Source organism: Spinacia oleracea, chromosome 3 (assembly GCF_020520425.1).
Source record: "Spinacia oleracea cultivar Varoflay chromosome 3, BTI_SOV_V1, whole genome shotgun sequence".
NCBI classification, from domain to species: domain Eukaryota; kingdom Viridiplantae; phylum Streptophyta; class Magnoliopsida; order Caryophyllales; family Amaranthaceae; genus Spinacia; species Spinacia oleracea.
Window position 1 is genome coordinate 58,349,070 of NC_079489.1, and position 18,687 is coordinate 58,367,756.

At 37.7% G+C, this 18,687-nt stretch overlaps 1 long non-coding RNA gene across 1 annotated transcript; it reads left to right on the forward strand.

Annotated features, from left to right (window-relative positions):
- Positions 1–346: 346 nt before the first annotated feature.
- On the forward strand, positions 347–2,892 carry LOC130469034 (uncharacterized). Its single transcript, XR_008929410.1, has 3 exons — positions 347–1,683; positions 1,781–2,017; positions 2,528–2,892. It is a non-coding gene; the product is annotated as an uncharacterized lncRNA (long non-coding RNA).
- Positions 2,893–18,687: the final 15,795 nt, after the last annotated feature.

Genomic DNA, 18,687 nt, shown 5'->3' on the forward strand with positions numbered 1-18,687 from the left:
GAGGGAGGAAGAGAGAGAAAGAGATTCTGAAAATTGGGGGAGTGGGAGAGGTCATTCACAAGTTACTAATCTACCCTTAATATTTCGTTTGGTCGGGTAGATCTTTGGCCGTTGGATTGGTTTGATCGACGGCTGAGATTAGTTCTTAGTTCTCATCTTAAGGGGTGGTGATTCTATATATATATATATAGAATCAGGATCTGGTGAGAACCACCCCTTAAGATGAGAACCGAGAAATAATCTCATCCCTCGGATCAAACAAATCTACGGCCTATATGTAACTCGACCAGTTTAAAACACTAAGGGTAAATTGGTACTTTCTATCGTGTTGAATGACCTCCACCCCCAGCATCGATTTTCTTAATTCTTTCTCTCTCTTCCTTCGATTTTCTTCCTCTTCCTGCAAATTATCGTTATTTTCTCTCCCCTCTCGTTTTCTTCGCCTCTTATGCCAATCTTTGAAGATCAAATTTGTCCATCATTCTCGCAAAAAGCGGTGGTATTGTAAGTTAATTTTGTGTATTTGGTTCAGTTACATTTCCGATTGAAATTGATGTATTTGATTTAAGTTTTCGATTTGATTTTGCTCGAATTTGGGGGTTTGATTTTGTTGAATTAGGTTCATCATGGGAATTCATATGATTTCTTTGACTTAGTAGCTCGCTAAATTAATAGTTTCATTGAATTGAGTTTATTTGATTCAATCTTTCGACTTAGGGTTTTGCTTTTTATTTTTTTTATTTTCTGGAATTAGCTAGGTCTTTTACTCTAATCAGTTCGATTCTGCTTTATTGTTCGACTTATGATATCTTCTTATAGATTATAGTTTCAGTTTGCTGTGTTAATAAAAGCTAACAGCTAGAAAATTGGTAGTTACAGACTTACTGTTGATAAGATATCAAATTGGATTAGAAACATGTTATAGTAGAAGCCATTGAACCAGCTAAAAGGTAAAAGGGCATTAACGGACAAGTTCATCTTAATTCAAATAACTAGCTTTGAGCAAGGGATAGACTAGACAAAAACATTGCACGTAGATGAAATTATTTTGACCTAGTTGGTTAGCATATCTGGTTATATATTGTTTGGTTTATTGGAGTAAGTTGTATGTTTTGATCGGGTCGGTGTGGATTATCAAGTATATCTTATTTGGTGGGAAGTAGGTCAGTAGTTTGATCACCCAGCCGAATTGCAAATGCTAACTAAGGAGTCAATTATACACAGAGGATTAACCTAAGTTAACCTGTGCTTACTATTGGGTTGTTGTTCTTGCTACTTGACTGATATGTCGTTCTGCTAGGCTTGTGCTGGTTGTTTTGGTATAGTCTTAAAAATTCAGTTTAGGTTTTGTTCTTTGTTTGGATTCAATCTTGCTTATGTTGGTCATCTCAGTTCAGTAGTGACATGTGGGGTAGGTTTTTGATATCAGCTCAATGATAACCAAATTTCCCTTCATAAAGTCTCTAGCTCAATCTCAGTTGGTCATCATTGAGCTGTCGTGCAAAATATGTTGGTCATCTCAGTTTTGCTTAACTGCGTCTTACTTCTGCTAGAGACATGACGGGGGAGTATGTACTTGGCTGCATCAACTCCTCCTAATGAATCTGGTAATCATTCTCATCATAGTACCCCCTATCCTACTGTCACGCTGCAAGCTTTTGGAAGCAGAACAAGGTTCCACAGGTAAGTTGTTATAAGTAATTCATTATATTAGAACTTGAATGTCACCGAGGTTTACTGATGGAATGAATTTGATAGATTTCCCCTCAATTTTCTGTAGTGACCCGAAGCAATCCGCAACTCGGCAAGCCTGCCACAACTCTAGGAAACAGAATTGGACAAAGCAAAAAAGAGCCAACAAGTCAGCAAAAGTCAACTTTTGTCAAATAATAAGCCGATTTTCTTGGGTTGGGTTCTAATTTTTTGTATGCTGGTTTGTGCTATGTTATTGGTGTTGCAAATGCGCTACTTCTATATGTGATCCTAAAGTTGACATGCGTTGACTTTGTTTATCTAGGTAATAAGAGTAATTGGGCCTTTACTTCTATTTATTCTATTTAAAAATACTAGCCTACTAGCTCAATTGGTAGAGCATTGTGCAAATGCACAAAGATGTGGGTTCGACTCCCCCGTAGGTTTATCTTTACTTTTTTGTATGTTTTATTTACTTTTTGTTTGAAAACCTTTACTTTGACTAAGAGTTTATAAGCATGTTTATTGCATAAGACCATTTGATTGTTCATACACTTTGATGTTTTCTGATATACTTTTGAGTATTATTAGTTTACTTTTGAGTATTATTAGTTTATTTTTGAATGTGTCTTATTTACTTTTCGGATATTTCTGACAACTAATGTAACAAAAGTCACACTTTTTCTTAATTCTTTACATAGTCACGAGGCACTGCTGCAGCAGTAGCCCTATAGCTGAAGCGAAGCTTCTTTTCCTGTAGTACATAAATCCTTCAGCCCAGTTTTCTATTTGATTTTTTTTATTTACTTTTAAGTTATTCTCATTTACTTTTCAGATGTTACTTTGGATTGGCACAAGGCATAGCTAAAGGAGGGTTACCGTCTGCTGGGATTGCAGTTTACAAGGCCTGTAATTTAGATTATTGTGCTGGTTCCACTATATTAAAGGCTATTGATGATGCTGTCAAAGATGGTGTCGACATAATATCAAAATCACTTGGCATGGATATAATCCTACAAGCTGATTTTTGAGTGATCCAATAGCCATTGCAGCATTTCATGCTAATCAAAATGGGGTTATGGTGGTATGCTCAGCAAACAGATTAACAATCTTTACTTTTAAGATTTTCTTATTTACTTTTGAGTTTCTTTAATTTACTTTTGAGTTTATTATCTACTTTTAAGTCTCTTTACGCATGTAAATCACCAACCTATATAGGATTTGAGCCTACATCCATGTGCCATAGCACATTTCTCTCCCATTTGAGCTAATAGGTTACGATTTAATGTTTAAGGAAAATATAACAATCCAAGTTCCATTATTATTCAGTTCACTTTTAGAGAGATTCAGTTTACTTTTAGAGAGATTCGGTTTACTCTTGACAATAATTGTACCTTGATGACCTATGGAATTGAACTACACATAAAGAAAAATATCAAAACTCGGATAACATGCATAAATAAGATTCAGAAGTACCTTAAACAGCAAGAAAACGGTAACTATCAAATGATTAATGAATCAGATTATATTACGATTAAATTGGTCAAAGCAGGAATAATATTGGAATCTAGAAAGCAAGCAACATTCCATGTACAACAACTAGTGCAAGTGACTGAAAATCTTACATTTTATAAGTGTTAAACTTAAAAATCTCAAGTACAACAGGGGTAGAAGGAGAGGTAATTACTTGCTGAGAAGCTCTTGTTCACTAGAGAATGGAGACCACTGGATAATAAATTGATATGCCAATCATCAAGGGAACTGCGCAACATCTTTGTCCCAACTTCCCCTTTTTTCTCATAGTTAATCTTAATGTACACAAAAACAGAAAAAGAAAATTGGTTACCAATCAATCAAAAGTATTAAAATAATTTCGTTTCCTCGAAGAAAAGCAAAATATTAGCATGCTTAACCTCCTTCCGATCTGTGGTAATCCTCACCAACAACATCTCCCTCGTCTCAGTCTTCCTCTCAATTGTCTAATCGTCCTAAGTAGGAAAGCATGTTCCTAAATGCGGTTCCCATCCTGCAAAGAGTATTAGCCAATCACCCTTTATTTATTCAAGGCCATACAATTACACGATTACAATTTCAGTTTACTTTCACATATATTTAGTTTACTAATTCAAGGGTTAAAAAATTACCTTTTGGCAAGCCTTTCGTCATTTCTTTTCTGCAAAACAGGGTAAAAACAAAGGGTTTGTGTTAGAACAAAAACACAAGTCAATCTTCTTATATCGTTTTCAATACGGAGTATTTACTTTAAGTTTAATTTATTTACTTTTACTAATTATTTATTTACTCTCTTTATCTGTTGTACCGTTCAAAGAAAAACTTAGAAGATACATATACATATTTGCTGAAATATTAGAGCATCACCTAAGATTACTATTGGTTTCGACCAAAGAAAAATAAGATTTTTAATTTATTTTTGAATTAAAAAAATCAAGTGTCATATAGATAATTAATTAGGTGTCACATACTCCCTCTGTTCCATAATGTTCCTCACTTTTCCATTATGTGCGGTCTCCAATGCACTACTTTGACCGTTAATAGTTTGGTAAGCATTTCTTTCAAAATGAAACAATCCAAAAGCTTCGCTTTAATTTCGCGTTAGTAAAAATTATAAAAAAATTAAATTTAGAAAATTTATATGGAAACGAGATATCCCACAAGTTAATATTTATACTCTTAATCATATTACTAATTACGGTCAAATTTTTTAAATTTTGACCATATGAATAATAAACATGAGGAACATTATGGGACAGAGGGAGTAGATATTTTAATTAATTAATTATTAATATATACATCTTCATCCAAAACCAAACACTCTAATAATTAAAAAATATATCTAAAATAAAATTCATCCAAAATCAAACACTAATCTAAAATAAAATTCATCCAAAATCAATAATATAAAATAAAATTCAATCTAAAATCAAACACTAATCCAATATTAGAGCGCCACGTAGGAAATCTAATGCTTTCGGCCAATGAAAAATGATATTTTGAAATTATTTTTGAATCAAAAAAGTCAAGTGTCACGTAGATAAATAATTAGGCGCCACATTTATGTTTTTATTAATTAATTATTAATATTACGCATATACAATTTCATCCAAAATCAAACACTCTAATAATTAAAAAATAAATCTAAAATGAAATTCAATCCAAAATAAAAAATAATATAATCTAATATATAAATATAACAGTTATTATATATAGGATTTTTATTTTAACTTAACAATTTAGTAAAATTCGTGAATCGCACGGGATAAAATCTAGTAAAAGTAAAAAATGAAATGCTATATAAAAAATAGGGGTGTGTAAAATCGGGTACACCTATACTTGGGAAATTATTTTGAGTAACTGTTGCATTCGGGTTGCAAAAATGTCGACCCTAAGCCGTAACTAAAACTTTTGATACTTGCTTATTCGGGTATCTGGTTTTTTCTTTCTCCTAGTCGATTCGGAAGGGTAATTGTTATATTAATTCATACATTTGTTTAAAATTTAAACATACAAATATACCCCTTAAGTAAAAGGTGTACTCCGAACAATAGTCTACAACTCTAAATAAAGTACGGTAAATAACCAAAACAAACTCTTCATTACACCTTGGGTAAAACAACTATTGTAAGGCGGATGTAAAGTTACCCCAAATTATTAAAAGTTTATCTAATACTACATCCGTTTCAAAATGTTTTTGCACATTTCGTTTCTGTCCGTTTCACAATGTTTTTTACACTTTGCTTTATTTTATTTTTGGGCATGCAAATTTCTATCTTACCCCTCTTACCAACAACATTTACAACTTATCACTCACATTCTCTTAATTTATTCATTTTTTTCTTACACTCACACATCTTTTTACCTATCTACCACACTTTATCCATATTTTATTATTTCCACTCAGCTTTCTACACGCATATCCTACTTTGCCTTAATCTTTGTGCAAATAGTAACCGCAAATATCATTTTGAAACAGAGGTAGTTGTGAGGGGGTCGAAAAAGCACGAGGCTAATGCGTGACCTCGTCCCTCGTGGGTGTGACGATTCTTTTATTCAATCAAGTGTAATTGGATTTTCTGTGAGTATACACCCAATTGACTAGTAATATAGGAGTCGCCATTCAGTTTTTAACGACAATGAGAAAAACTGATAAAACCCGGTTATCGTGACATAAAGGGAGTGCAATTATGTTTGACCACGACGGCCGTAGGTTCCCTTGTGATCCCTGGTGTGGGGATCTCTCAACATACACCCGCAAGGTAGAGATTGAGGGTTCGGGGGACTGTAACTACCGAGAGGAGTACTTCGCTCGTCAATAACTCCAGAGGCAGGATATCCTTACTAGCTCAGCATAAATAATTGAAGGGACATGCGTTAACTATTAAACTAATCTGAGTTGATTTTAGCAATATGCAACATATAATACTAGATCGATCGTGATTATCTGATTTAAATAGTATTAAGGGACCTAGCATGATAATCCAATTTCCCAATAATATTATATTTGTTAGGCGTGATAGAACAATCAGATTTAGTTAGTTTAACAGTTCATAAAAAGGGCGAGGAAAGCAATTAAATCATCGAAAAGGGACACATTACGACGCACCCTTGAGAGGTGCGTCACGGTTCTCAGAAAACTAACCACTTTGACTTTGCTATTTCTCCTTTTTATTTAACGAATCTCAATTATGGGACAGGATACGTTCTGTTCGATTTATGGATCGATTGCGACAGAACGCGTGAACAGTTTCGCAAGCGTGAGGCTTAGGCTAAGGGTTGGAGTCAATACTCAGAATATAATTGTGTGTTGTGTCCTTTTCACGTCGAACTTAGGGGTCTATTTATAGGAAAAAGTGGCGTAGAAAGATAGTTTTTCAGGAATTTGAATACGAAACGGATTAGGAAAAGAATTCGTCCCAGGTATTTTCGGCGCCCAGCTCTGGGCGTCAAAGATTTCGGCGCCCAGGGCTGGGCGTTGAAAATAGAATCTGGCAGAATTCTTTGTCAGATTGGACTCTAGAGTACGGAGTTCATTAAGAGACTTAATCCGAGTTATTTGGTGCGTATCAATTTACGACGGAATGCGTCTGGGCCCTTTACGAACTCTAGATTCGTTATGAGTTTAATTAATACGTTAACTCTTTTATCGAACTGCGATAGGAATATAATTCCTTTTACAATTTCTATCTCTTTTAGGATTTATGTTGGAGTGCAACACCTAATTCTGACAGGTTTCTATCTTTTTACTACTTTTAGCAACTACCCTTTACGGCAGTTACTATTTTTAGCAGGTTTCCCTAAATAGCAGGTTTCGGGTGAAATGAAAAGGGGAATAGAGATTCGTTATTTTATAGGAGATGCGTTGTCAAGTGGAGATTTACGCTTTCATCATCGAACCTTTCCCTTTCGGGAATGGGGACAAAAGTAGGTGTTTACAGTTCGCCCCCACTTTGACTGAGTCTCGGGATGAGACGATGGTCAAAGTATTAGACGGAGTGCGCCACAGAAGCCATGGTGTATGTGACCTGTTTTGCGAGGGTCTCACGAGCCCCTGAGTGATAACATTTGACTTAAGGGTCATCACTTGAAATGTCGACATATCCCTCACGTGTCATTGGGATTTGTCAACTGATAGTATAGAAACTTCCTCACTTTGTCATTGGAAGGATCTAAAGGTGCGTAGAAACCCCCTCACTTTGTCATTGGGAGTAGCTACAGATGTTTTCGAAATCAAAGCTATAAAGTGTAATTGGGCCTGGCCAAGCCCAATCACGAGATAAAAATGTTTTTAAAGATTCTCATTTTTAGGGCTAGCTAAACGAGAAAACCCCCTTGTTTTTATGGGACGTAAAACGAAGGAAAATCCAGCACATCGCTCTTTTTTGGAAAAAACGGAAAACCAATCCTTTTAATTTTTGGAAAAGGGGAAACCAGAAAAAGTTATCGCTGCAGCGACTAAGGATGTAACACCCCCAAAATTTGGACCTTTTATATAATCAAAAACCCTGTTTTTATATCATAAAACAATCGTCCAAACCTTGGGAGTGTCACTGCTACATTTATTCTCCATAGAAAATAAATGCAAAGCAACAAAACAATTTAGAATCATTAAAGTCAAAATTAACTAAGTGGTCTAAAAGGTGCCCCATAAAAACTACAACCAATTCCCATAAAATGAATAACAAAAACCAACTTAAACTTAAACTGAAATAGAAATTGTCTCTTGACTAGGTGGTTATTCTAAGCGTCTCCTCACTCGTAGCCAAGTACCTTTACCAACCTGCAAAAATAAATAGAAAAGAGACAAGAGAGACGAACTCCCAAAAATCAGATAAACTGAGTAATTCCAACTCCATCCCGTAAAATAAATAATTTTAGTTTGAAAACATTTTGAGTACATAAAATAGACAATTAAACAACAAGTACCAATTTAATAACTCCATTATTAAACTTATCACATAAAGATCAATATTAATTAAGTGAGGGAAAGAGAACGCTAAGGGTCGCGCGTAACCCTTGAGAATGGCCTAGTAAGATGAGTACAGAATGTCCCTAGTGTGCACACCCCTCACTAATTAACTATGGGTCTCCGCGACCGCGCACCAATAGAATTAGGAGGAAGACTAAGCAGAAAGTTTAATACAGAATAATAGAAACCTACTAGAAGCCTACCGGGTCTCCACTGAAGTGCACCGATAGAACAACATCTAGAAGGGCAACCTGTTCCAAACCCTTACGGGCTTTTCCCTCGAAGATTACACTTTACGTCGTTAGTATTTTAATAAGATTCAAAAATATAATCAACCAACACAATTAGCCCATCATTACCACGTAAGAGATTGTACATTTTAGCTAGTGCTTATCATATCAAATAGCTCAGTAAGATCAACCAATTTACATCCTCATATTGGAAATATCCAATACGCAGCCTTAATTCACTATCATCACAATTATATCACTTTACTCCAATATTTCAATTCACAACTTAATAGTTCAATGTAATGTGCTACGTAGTCATTAAACAATATTAACAATAGTCCCATACTAGTTTCCCGTTATCTGATACTATACTCCACTTCGTATAATCTCAACAAATATAAACAAAGGATGTTGTTTCGTAAAGTAACGGTAGTAGTGCAAATAATATTTACATAATATTACTAACTTCATACATGCCCATAAATTCAAATCACATAGTTCACATACACAACCCTTAATCTCCCTATCACATAATAACACATATATATGTCCAAAATATTTTACTTAACGGGACCTAAAGACGATGGACATTGAAAATTACCTTTAACGCGCCTGATTTCTCAAGGTACGGAATCTTAATTCGGAAGAACCACCTAGTAATCCCCGTCTACAAATAAATAATAACAAGCCTTAATCAGTATATTAATCCATTAGTTAGGAATACTACCTATCCTAGCTCTCGCAAATTAGTACTTCGTAGAGGTTACTCCAAAATCCATTTCACTGATATGCCCACAACACTATAGATAGTAAAATTCTTTTATAAAACCAAGTTAGTGCCTTTTAATCATGAGATCAATTAAAATAAAACAAGCAGGTCATTAGCAAGAAATCAATGGCCTAAAAGCTGCTGCTACATCCAACCTAACGAAATCAAGAAGGTTTTATTTACTTATTATTATTAGTTTATTTAGTCAAACAAGGCATAATGTAGATAAGAATCCATATCATAGTAATTTGAGCATTACCGACATGAAAATAAGAGGGGAAGGTCAAACTCAGCTCTATTTAAACTAGCCAGCGAGTGAATTGCAACAGGAGAAACAAAAGATGCACCTGCATAGTACAAGCGGGAGATGAATTGGTAATTTGTGCCAAAATCAAGGTTGAGGGAGATAACTTACCAGGAGATGGAGGAAATTAAGAGATGTCCTTGATGACGGCAGAGGTGCGAGAGGGCAAGAGTTTATTATAGTAGTCAATTTACACGGCATGAATTTTGAGGTTTGTGGGAGTATATATAACATACGGTGATTAGGGTTTAATTAGGAGACTAAATTTCAGAACCTTTATAAAACAATCTAAAAATACTTTTTTTTTTTAAACTCATTAAAACTTTTATTTTAAAATTGTAAAATTATCTTAAGTTACCAAAATAGTTTATTAAAAAAAATACTCGAAAGTTCGGGATATTACAAAGGACCTGCGTGGTTAGTGACGCAGACCCCGCCGGCTAAAGATGGCAAGCCTGTCCGCTAAGGGTGGACACCCCGTCCGATAGAAGTGGACGAATCTGTTTTTGAAATTTGAAGATAAGGACCTACGCGGTTTGTGGCGTAGACCCCGCCGGCTAAAGATGGCGAACCTGTCCGCTAAGGGTGGACACCCCGTCCGATAGAAGTGGACGAATCTATTTTGAAATTTGTTTGTGCTTTTTGAAAATAAGGACCTACGCGGTTTGTGACGCAGACCCCGCCGGCTGAAGATGGCGAGCCTGTTTGTGTTTTGAAGATCTCTTTTTTTGAAAACCGAGGGCCTGCGCGGTTAGTGACGCAGACCCCGCCGGCTGAAGATGGCGAGCCTGTTTTATTTTGAAGATTTTATTTTCTTTTCATTTTCGAAAACTGAGGACCTGCGCGGCTAGTGTCGCAGACCCCGCCCGCTGAAGGTGGGCGAGCCTTGTCCGCTGAGGGTGGACGTCCCTGAATTCGTTTTTTAATTTGGAAGTCGCGTGGTTCGATCTTGCCTGATTGAGGTGGGCAAGTCCCTATTTCATTTTTTTCTTGTGATTTTTTTTTGAGAATTTCTTTTTATTCATTCTTGTAGGAGCGAATTCTTCCGAGGGATGCTCGGATTTAGTTGCAACCTGAATGTGGGTTGACAACGTGCTTAGACGGACCATTGTCTCGTGGTCATCATCTTTCATGGTTTTGAGCTAGTCTTTACGGCTCAATTTTGCCACTACCTGGGTCCTTGATTAGGGGACTATGTATAAGTATCAACGGCGACCTTTGTCTTGAGGTCGTAAACCGGTTTTATTTTTTGAGACATCCAAACACGGGACTTCGTACATCATAGTCTGGGAATATTGTTTTTACTTTGCATAATATATATTTTCCTTCGAGCCCCCAAGCATTCGTGCTTGATGGTCATTTCTTGTCAAAGAGGTTCCTTGGGGATACGCATTCTGTAATGTCCTTGATCGTGTTTGGGATTGTGCTTGTAAGTGCGAGCGATTTTTGTAGTGGTGTGCTACTCTTTAACAAAGCCGTGAGGTGCGACTTTCAGTAAAGAAATCGGCAATTTTCCAGTCGAATGGATGCGGCAGGGCCCAATAGAAATTAGGGCCTTTTTTTTGAGCCTGGGTTCATTTTTGGCGCCCAGGCCTGGGCGTCGAAATAATTCACGCCCAGGTGGGGCGTTGAAAGTGTTGTTTGGGCTGGTCTTTTGATGACACAGTTGGCCTCTTGCTCATTCGTTTATTTCACTTGGAAGTTCTATGTATTCTCTTCTCTTTTGTTTTTTCTTTATTTTTAGAACGTGATGATTTTCTTGAGAAGCCGTAACTGATTGGTGGACTACGGTGCTTGTCGCTTTGGGGCGATTATTTTAAGAAACTGTTGCTCTTAAGGCGTACAGTTATTGCAATAGTTGGGCGAGTCTATTTGGCCCGAGGAACATACCTCGAGGCGTAAGATTTTGATCGCTCTTGTATATATATTTTTTTCCTTTTGAACGCGTTCGTGAATGTTCGATACTTAGAATGATGATGTGTATGTGCGAACGAGCGTTCATAGAATGGTCGTCGTGTGCGGTCCATTAATCAGTTTGCTTGAATCATTTTTTTTGAACAATGACTGATTTTGAATAGTTTACTTAGAAGCTTGATAGGAGTCAGGTCCATTCATGAAGTGGGCTCAAACATCGCCCTTTCGATTGTTCGAACATTTGCTCCGAGATTTTTTATTTTCCTATGGTTGTTTCGTAGCTTGGAGCTCCCAAGTATGCATGTTGGGATGCTTCCTTTTGGCGTACGATTTTTGGTAGGTTCTTTTGAGAAAGATGCCTTGGGGTTCCGCTCGTGTAGGTGCGAGCTATCCCTTCCGTGGTAGGTAATATTTTGCTACCTTTAATCCTTAATGTAGAAGTCGTGTGGCTTGCATTTTGAATTTGGGCGATAAGTAGTCTTTGCCTCTTTTACACATGCTCTTGGTCGTGCCTGCATTAGTGCAATATGCCTTACTCTCTTTTTTAGACTTGTACCGTGGGATGGTTGAACATATGGTGCAACGTAGGCTTGTGTGGCCTAACGGCGTGTCTTAGAACATTCCTCCAAACGTTAGGATATCATTATTATTTTTGCATTGGAGTACTTCATCATGCCTCGTTCAGGTGTTCGAACAAGTGTAGCACCTTCCGCATGGGTTTGCACGGCTTATTACTTCGTTCGATGCGAGGATTCATAGATGTTTCTTTCGTTTTTTTTTATCTGGGCAAAACTTGGCTAGAAGAAAGAATCAGCGCCCAGGCTGGGGCGTTAAAGATATTGGCGCACAGCTCTGGGCGTTGAAAATGATTTCTGGGCAGACAGTTTTTTTTTTTTTTTATTTTTTTATTTTTATCCTTGATTTTTCTTTTTCTTTTGCTTTGGAACGACGTAAACTGTGTAACGGACGCTTGTAGGGCGAGCGTTATGTGTAGTAGTTTGATCGGAGTTTTGGTGACTCGCGATTTTCAGTTACCTTTGATAGTGGGGTGACTTTATATATTCTAAGTAGTGCTTTAGAATTTGGGAGGGGTTGTAGCTATTCTAAGGTTCGTTTTACACGATTAAAGCTTAGGATTGTGCCCCTATGACATATGTATAGCATTAGCGTCGAGAATTTGCGATGAAATCGTCATTTCGAGCATTTTTAGAGTGCTTTTCTCAAGCCCCCAATTGTAGCTACGGGATTGGCTTGGTGCTTATAATGCTTTGCATACGTTTTTATGCATTCATAGTGACATGGATCATGAATAGTTTGAACCAGACTCGTTTAGTGCGAGGTACGTTCGAGTAGTGATTTTGCTGCTTCTCTTGTAAATGTCGTATTGTGCGACATTGCCATGGTCAAGGTAGTCACATGTTGAAGTGTGCCTTGTCCAAAAGCTAGGTGCCTTTCTTTACCCATAATCATATTTGGAAATCTTTTGACTCACTTGCAAAATTGAGATAAACGCATACTTAGCTTAAACCAACGACACTTTATTATGTTCAAAAAAGTCTTTGAAAATTATTTGAAAATTATTTAAAATCCGAGTCCTACTGTGTACAATCCGAGGTGTCCTAAGTAAGTTGACTTATAGAAGGGTTCGTACAGGATTACATGAGTGAATCAAAATACTGTTACGATTTTTGGAATGCTGTCTAAGGATTTGCTGGAAGCCAGGGTGCAGGCGTCAAGATATACTTGTGCTCGTTTGGCATATGCTTTAGGCTTTTAAGGCCATCTTTTCCAGAATTGCGGGAATATAAACCGTTTTCAAATTGACTTAGATTTACTTGGTGTATGTCTGCACAAAAGGTCAAGGTATACTTTGTTCTTTTCCTAGCTCTTTCATTTCCATTTTTTTTAGTGTCCAGTTGCTATTATGTCTTCCCTTTAATGATACTTTTAGATTTCGATTTTAGATGCCCGTGTCATATGTCTGAGTAGGGTGAGCCTTGGTTAAGTGCCAAGTCCTATTGACAATGTCTGATTTTTTTCATAGGAGATTAGCAAGCATTCGAATTACCATGAACAGGTGCCCTGAGTTCGAAGGAACGATGGGGCGATTCCGTAGAACAATCTTTTTCATTGCAAGCTTACTGCCTTTACTACTTGTTGGCGATCATGACTATGTCTAGTGGTGAAAGAAGGTCTTTAAGCGAACGACTATGTCTAGTGGTGAATGAAAGTCTTTAAGTGAGTTAGTTCGCTTTAGGGAGGGTCAAGTCGAGTACTTTAGAGGTCATGGACGCTTGCGCTAGCCCCCATTCAATTGAGGCAGAGTGATCTTTTGAGTCTTGGCTAAGTGCCTAGGAGTGTGAGTGCTCCTTCTGGCAAGGGTACGTGCCCTTATTATTTTTCGATGTGTGCTCATTAATTTTGGCATCTTGGTGACTTGGATTCTTCCTTTGACTTAAATTTTTCTTTCGACTTGGGTTGCAAGTAATTAAATTTCAATAAGGGACTTCTATTTTTATTCTTGTTATTCTATAGGCTTTAATATTTTTTCAAATTGGTTGGACCGAATCATGGATTGCCTACGTATCCGCCTTAAATAGATTTAATTTGAAATCAGGTCTTGCGTAGTTCTTAGCCTAGAAAATGGTTTCATAGAATGCCGATTTTAAACAAGTATGTTCTGAGGTGGAAACATATTATTTGAAACGGTAGAATAAGTGAAGTTTATTATTATTTAAATCTGCTGCCTTGCCGTAAGCCAAAAAATTTGTTTTATATTTTTGAGTACATGTATTTTCTTTTCATGTGTTTTTTTTTGGTACGTATACCTGAATACGTGCTGTACCCCTCCAAGTGTTCGTTATTTTTCCGTGCATGTGCGGATAAAATGACGAGCACTTCTGGACAAATTTTTCAGCAAGCAGAGAGATTCGGCGCCCAGGCTTGGGCGCTAAAGATTTCGGCGCCCAGCTCTGGGCGCTGAAAATGGTTTCTGGGCGGATATTTTTTTGGTGCGCTAAATGCTTCTTTATTTTTCTTTTTAGACTAACTTTAGAGGCGCTTTTGCAAAGTTTCTTTTTTATTATTCACATTTTTTTTTTTTTTTGCACTTTTCATTTGTTTCCTTTTTTTTTTGTTTGTGACTCAAGACGGCTTGAAAGATGGGTTGAATGAGATAGGAGAATTTGTATAGGTGTAGGTCAAGCATGAGGATTATATCTGCTAGGGCTCACAATTTGCAGCTTCGTGCTAGTGTCACGAGTTTACATCAACCAAGGCCAATGAGCAGCATGGGGACGGCTCAAGGGTATATTAACAGGATGTATCCACACAAGTTATATGGTCATTATGCTAATGGTGGTATAAGAGCAGGTTTTGGAAATAAGGGGTATGACGCACGTGTCAATGGCCGTGCGTGGTTTGCGGTTGACAACGAGTTCAAGAACAAGAGTCGAGGTAATGGTTTCTTGGGTCATGGCAATGAGAACATGGATAGGTTAAATGAGCTGAACAGGGACCCCAGAGCGAAGGCGTCTAAGAGCATAAGGATTGGAAAGGGTAGACATCGTAGAATTTTATGATTTGGATTGGTTGACTCAATTCTTTTCCTTCGTTTACTTAGGTAAATGTTGCACTACGGGATAAGTATTCCATGGCTTGCTCTTTTCGCTCTCCCTTTTCTCTTTCTATTTTTTCTTTCTTTTTGCTTGGATTCCTCCCCAACATAAATTCTTCAATTTTTAATTTGGGATAAAAGGTAGATGGTTGTGGTCTTTAAGTCACGAGGCGAGACTGAGTGAGCCTCGTTTGGTAGGCCTATAGTGGACCTTTAATTTTAGTAGGCCTAGAGTGGACCTTTAAATTGTCTTACTTTGCAAGCGTATTTAGTCGTTTCTTAAAATATGCAAATAGCGTAGATTCAAAATGTTGTTTTTACCTTTTTGAATTTTAACGAAAGAATTACATCGAAAGTAATTTTTTGTTTCTTTTCAGATTCCAGTTTCTGGGATTTAATTGGAAGTTGTGATTTAGACTCAAACTTTCATTAATCTTTCTGATTATAACCCGTGTATGAATACAAGGAGGTGGCCTAGACTCAAAATAATGACGTGGCGTAAGCCTATAATACTTGACCAAGCAACTCTCAGACTTAGGCTAATTGGACCATAACTTTCGTTGGTTGACACTTTAGATTTTAACCCTTGGGTGTTCATTTGTCATGCGCCATTTTGTTTAATGCTGGCAAGGTAGTTAATTGGGGAGATCGAATTTTTATTTTTGCAAGACTAGAATCATTAGTGCGGCTTCTCTCTTAGTGTGTATTGCTTTACCCCAATGGTAGCCCTATTGGTATGCCGATTTGGGTATTTTCATGGTTGGTCATGTTGCATTCATGGAAAATCTTTTAGTCCGTACTTAATAGTATTTCAAGGAGTGAGTGACTCGAGAGGACTATGATAGTCGTGACCCAATGTGATTATAAGCCTTGAGGCCATTAATTTTTCTTGCCAATGGTATTGACACCTTAGGTTCACTTTGGGGTTGTGCGACTATGGGGGATGATTTCCAGAATGTGACTGTTTTCATTTTGCAAATACTATAGTATATTCTTTTTATTGGTGAGAGAGTATTGAGGCCGTGGATTCTTAGCAAGGGATGACAATTACATATGGGTGCTTATTGATTTAAATGTTAGGAAGGGAGACTCAATATGGTTTAACCTTTTAACTTGCAGAACGACACCAAGCATTGGGACCGATTCTATGGATAAGACAACTAAGACTTAGGATTTAGATTGTACTTTGGCATAGCCTAGTCTAGACTCGGAATTATTTTTTTATTCGAACATTATTTTTCTTGAAGACTCTATTTGAACATTATTTTTTGAATACTTTGCCCATGTGACATTCATAGTTATTAGCATGTTCGGTTTTGGTGCCGAGCATTGTCGTCGTAGGAGGCCTAACAACGACACAAAGAGTTATTTATTTTTATTTTTTAGTCGCTTTTAGAATCGAGTGCCTTTTCATACGCCCTCGCAGCAATTTTTTTCGAAAAGTTTTTTTTTTTTTGCTACGTATATTTTTTATGCGCGGGCACCGAGGCTGCTGTGCCTGACCAAAAGGCCAGGCAGCAACTTCAGCGCCCAACAGTGGGCGTGAGAAATTTCGGCGCCCAGCCAGGGGCGTTGAAAATGCGTCCCTGGCTAGTTCTCGTTTTCTGTTTGCGTCTACTTTTGTTTATGCGACTTCGATTTTGCGTGCTTGCCTAATAACGTCCTTACGCGTTGTGCAGCGTTTGTGGGATTCTTTACAGGCCATCCCGAGCGTCGCTTATTTTTGTGGCGATCGTTCGGGTTTGTGGAACACGTATTTTGGTATAACTCTTTGGCCAATTGGTTTATGAATGTTTGGGTAATTTTTAAGGTCGTTGGTTTTTCTAGGATTATTTGTCTAGCATTATTCGTATGCACAATCATAACATAGTCACATAGTTCGCTACACATAACTACATTACAAACATGGATTTGAAAATTAAATATGTCACGTAGTTTATGATAGGTTTCTATGGGTAGTTATTTGCGCCTGGCTTGGTACTGCTTCTATCGTAGATCCAACACATGCCCCGGTCGAGGTAGTGTCTTCAACAGACGAATTTCGCTCAAGAGGCCAACCCGCAAGTGCAAGCCAAGGGGGCATGCAGGCGTGAGGGACCTAATGGGCGAGCGATTGGGTTCGGGATAGGTGTACTACCTGCACAAGTACCGAGTGGGAAACATGCGCGGCGTATGCACCCCCCTTTTGGCGAAAAAAGGTATCCTTAGTCCCAACTCCTGAGAGAGCCGAGATTCGTTATGCTGTTCTGCCCGTTCACATTAATATGCTGATTTTCAGGTCGTCCCAACTTGATGGGGAAATAAACGCGGGGTAAGATCGTTTCACCCTTCGGCTATTTTGATTACCTACAAGCACGAGTATTTCCTTCACTATCCCTAGTGGAGTCGCCACTGTGAGGGGGTCGAAAAAGCACGGAGCTAATGCGTGACCTCGTCCCTCGTGGGTGTGACGATTCTTTTATTCAATCAAGTGTAATTGGATTTCCTGTGAGTATACACCCAATTGACTAGTAATATAGGAGTCGCCATTCAGTTTTTAACGACAATGAGAAAAACTGACAAAACCCGGTTATCGTGACATAAAGGGAGTGCAATTATGTTTGACCACGACGGCCGTAGGTTCCCTTGTGATCCCTGGTGTGGGGATCTCTCAACATACACCCGCAAGGTAGAGGTTGAAGGTTCGGGGGACTGTAACTACCGAGAGGAGTACTTCGCTCGTCGATAACTCCAGAGGCAGGATATCCTTACTAGCTCAGCATAAATAATTGAAGGGACATGCGTTAACTATTAAACTAATCTGAGTTAATTTTAGCAATATGCAACATATAATACTAGATCGATCGTGATTATTTGATTTAAATAGTATTAAGGGACCTAGCATGATAATCCAATTTCCCAAAAATATTATATTTGTTAGGCGTGATAGAACAATCAGATTTAGTTAGTTTAACAGTTCATAAAAAGGGCGAGGAAAGCAATTAAATCATCGAAAAGGGACACATTACGACGCACCCTTGAGAGGTGCATCACGGTTCTCAGAAAACTAACCACTTTGACTTTGCTATTTCTCCTTTTTATTTAACGAATCTCAATTATGGGACAGGATACGTTCTGTTCGATTTATGGATCGATTGCGACAGAACGCGTGAACAGTTTCGCAGCGTGAGGCTTAGGCTAAGGGTTGGAGTCAATACTCAAGATATAATTGTGTGTTGTGTCCTTTTCACGTCGAACTTAGGGGTCTATTTATAGGAAAAAGTGGCGTAGAAAGATAGTTTTTCAGGAATTTGAATACGAAACGGATTAGGAAAAGAATCCGTCCCAGGTATTTTCGGCGCCCAGCTCTGGGCGTCAAAGATTTCGGCGCCCAGGGCTGGGCGTTGAAAATAGGGTCTGGCAGAATTCTTTGTCAGATTGGACTCTAGAGTATGGAGTTCATTAAAAGACTTAATCCGAGTTATTTGGTGCGTATCAATTTACGACGGAATGCGTCTGGGCCCTTTACGAACTTTAGGTTCGTTATGAGTTTAATTAATACGTTAACTCTTTTATCGAACTGCGATAGGAATAGAATTCCTTTTACAATTTCTATCTCTTTTAGGATTTATGTTGGAGTGCAACACCTAATTCTGACAGGTTTCTATCTTTTTACTACTTTTAGCAACTACCCTTTAC